The sequence below is a fragment of the Rhinopithecus bieti genome, unplaced genomic scaffold (assembly GCF_001698545.2).
Source record: "Rhinopithecus bieti isolate Rb0 unplaced genomic scaffold, ASM169854v2 scaffold_5191, whole genome shotgun sequence".
NCBI lineage: Eukaryota > Metazoa > Chordata > Mammalia > Primates > Cercopithecidae > Rhinopithecus > Rhinopithecus bieti.
In genome coordinates this window covers 248,010-251,883 of record NW_016804727.1, presented here as the reverse complement: position 1 = coordinate 251,883, position 3,874 = coordinate 248,010, and positions in this window count along the sequence as shown.

The window sequence follows — 3,874 nt, the reverse complement described above, 5'->3', positions numbered from 1 at the left end:
AATATTTTCTCATTCTTAGTGTTAAAGTATTTCCCCTCTTTAGTTAAGGTTATTTCTAAGATTTTCTTTTTGGTGTTATGTTATTATAAACCAAATTATTTTCTTAATTTCCTCGTCAGTGAGTTTTCTGTGTATAAGATTATGTCCTCTACAAACTGGGACAATTTGCCTCTTCATTTTGTTTTTTTTTTCTTCAGGTTTTCTATGTAGATTATCATGTTTTCTGCAAACTGGGACAATTTACCTCTTAATTTAGATTTTTTAAAAGATTTTTTTCTTCTTTTTATTGTGGGCATTTAGTGCTATAAACTTCTCTTTTATTACTGCTTTTGCAGCATCACATAAGTTTTGTATGCGGTGTTTTCATTTTGTCTCAACATATTTTCAAATTGCTTTTTTGATATTTTCTTTGACCTAGTGTTTGCTCAAAGAGTATGTAGTTTAATTTCCACAACTTTTTAAATTTTCCAGTATTTTTCCTGCTATTGGTTGTTCCATTCCAATTTGTTAGAAAAGATACTTGGTATGATTTTAATCTTAATTTTGTTAAGACTTGTCTTGTGACCTGATATGTGAATTATTTTGCACAATGTTCTGTACGCACTTGAGAAGCATGTGTATTCTGCTCCTGTTGAGTGCAATATTCTGAATTTTTTTTATGTTCATTTGTTCTACAGTGTTGTTCAGGTCCACTTTTTCTTTATTGATCTTCTGTCTGAATATTCTAGACATTATTGAAAGTTGTGTGTTGAAATAAACTACAATTGTTGTATTGCTGTGTATTTCTTCCTCCAAGTGTCTCAATGTTTGCTTTATATATTTGGTTGCATATATCTATATAATTGTGATAACTTCTGGGTGAATAGATCCTTTTAGCATTATAAAATGTTTTTATTTCTCTTGCGATGGTTTTGACACTTAAAATCTATTTTGTCTGATATAAATATGGCCATCTTTATTCTCTTTTGGTTACAATTTGTGTGGGTATCTTTTTCTATCTCTTCACTTCTGCTCTATATGTGTTTTTAAATTTAAAGTGAATCACTTAGAGACAGCATATAGTTGGATCTTGTTTTTTTGTCCATTCAGTCACTTTATGTCTTTTGATTAGGGACATTTTAGATTTAAAGCAATCACTGATAGGAAATAACTTATTATTGCTTTTTTGTTAATTGTTTTCTCTCTGTTTTGTAGTTTTCCCCCCTTCTTTTTCTCTCCTGCTGCCTTCCTTTGTGTTTTGTTAATTTTTTGTAGTGACTCTGATTTCTTCCTCATTTTTTTGTGTATTTTTGGCTTCAATCAATTTGTCCTTCAAGCTTCTTGAGTCTGGATGTCCATTATCTTCCCCAGGTTTGGGGATTTTTTGGTCACATATCTTCAAATCAACTTTCTGTTCCTTTCTCTTTCTCTTCCTCTTCTGGAACTCTCACAATGCATATATTGGTTTGCTTGATAGTATCTCATAAGTCCCTTAGGCTTTCTTCCTTTTTTTCTGTTTTTGTTTGTTTGTTTGCTTGTTTGTTTGTTTCTCTGACTGGATAATTTCAAATAATCTGTATTTGAATTAACTGATTCCTTTTTTCTGCTTAATCAAGTCTTCTGTTGAACCCCTCTAGTAAAATTTTCAATTCAGTTATTGTATTTTTCAGCTCAAACATTTCTGTTTGGTTTTTTAAATATTTATCTTTGTTTGAGATTTTTATTTTGTTCATGCTTTATTTTCCTGAGCTCATTGACCATCTTTATGACAGTTATTTTGAATTATTTATCAGGCAATTCATATACTTCCATATCTTTGAAGTTAGCTTATTTATTTTATTTTTTGATTGGGGCATATTTCCCTGCTCCTTCCCTTTATATGTAAGCACTGGTTAATTTCTTGTCACTCTTCTTCCAGTTCATGAGTTTGCTATATCTCTGCCTAATCTCCAATAAAACTATCCCATCAACTGTATCTCAAATATTATATTTTTCATTGTAGAAATTATATTCAATTTTTGTACCATTGTATCACACTGTATAATTGTTTTATCATTTGCATATATATTAACATTTTAGTATGTTTAAACATAGTCAGCAAAGTTGTTTTATAGTCTGTATATAGCAATTTCAATACTTGATATCTTCTCATATTTTTTTTCCCAGTTGTCTTCAGACAATATAGCCTACTTTCTTATGCGCTGAATTATCTTTGACTGTGTGCTGGATAGCATATTTAACTTTTTCTTGTTTGACTATTAAAAAAGCTTACACTTTTGCCAAGCACTTGGGAGCATAAGTATTTCTGGAGAACTTAAAATAAGTTCAAGAGCTTACACTAGGGAGTGAAGTGAGCTTATAACTCCGTAAGAGTTGTTTCTTTCTAATTCATCCTTATCTTGAAGGTGTAGCCTTTTGGGGATGCCAGCTTAACATGGGGAGACATTTTTTGTCTGTTATTTGCCTGTTCTCCTTTTTCGTCAAAATTAAGATTTACATTGGCAAATACCCTCGGTGTGCAAGTGGCTTCTTCTTATTGTTTTCTCTTTGCTTTTCAATTTTAGGCTTCTTTTCTTTCCTCTTTTCACTTATATGCTTTTAGCAAGATGATTTTAATATTTAATCAGAAATTTTAGTTGTTTTCTGAGACAAAATTATCTGAATTACCTGATCAAGCACTAACAGAAATAAGAGCTTCAGCTATGCATTTTTCTTCATAATGTGTTTCATGCTGCTTACAGAGTTTTCTGAATAACATACTGATTACTTTAGGTACTCTTTCCCCCTCTCCTCATCAAGTCCACTTTGGGTTGTACAAGCAAAACAGTGATTTTTCTATACATTTGTAAAATACTATTCTGGTCTTCCACCCCTTCAATAGGTGAGTCCTTAAAAAAAAAAAAACAATAAAACAGAAAGCTGTCACACTTTTTTAATTGCTACTGTCTCCATAACTCTGTAATATCCATGTGACGTTGCTTTTCTATTGGTTTTCAAATTTCTAATTCACCGTGGTGTTCCCAAGCTGCTCTGTTATGTAATGATTGTAGGACATACAAATTATTTCTGACTTTTTCCCTAGATAATTTCCCATGAAATGTATCCTGTTATTCTCCTGTGATTCTATTTTATCTGTCTGCTGGGCTCCTCCAGTAAAGATTTTAGAGTTATATGTGGAAACCATTATCCCTTTCTGTCTAATGTTTCAGTTTAAAAATGTCTTCGTTTTACCATAGGTTTTCTGTCCAATGGAATCCTTTCAGCCTTTAGGGTGGACAAACAGGCCCTCAACAGTTACTCAATGTGCTGTTGCAAGAAGACTCAGAAAATCAAATTCCTTTTTTCACTGATATCCTCAGATGGATTATTGTTATTTTATCTTCTTTTCTGGCAAAGCTGCTACTTCATTTGGAAGAAGAAATGAAAACTATCTGTGCTTTCATGATCTTCAGCTTCTTACCTATAACCCTCTGTGAAAGGAAACATATTTTTGGTATTACTATATATTCTCACGGGAATAAGAAGAGTATATCTGTTCCATGTAATGAACCTTAGTAAGTGTTTGTTCAGGGCCTAGATATATGGTCTTAGAAGCTAATTATTCTAGCCAGGCCAAGTTGTGTTTTTAGGAAAGAAACCCACTCAAAGTATTTTAAGACAAAAATGGATTAATTGTGAGAATACAGGGAAATATTATAGAATTCAGTTGTGAGAAATACAGCCATGTCTCTTAAGATAGCATTAGGAGAAATACCTAATGTAGATGATGGGTTTATGGGTGCAGCAAACCACCATGGCACACGTATACCTATGTAACAAATCTGCACGTTCTGTACATGTACCCCAGAACTTTGAGTGTGTGTGTGTGTGTGTGTATGAATAATCAAGCAACTAT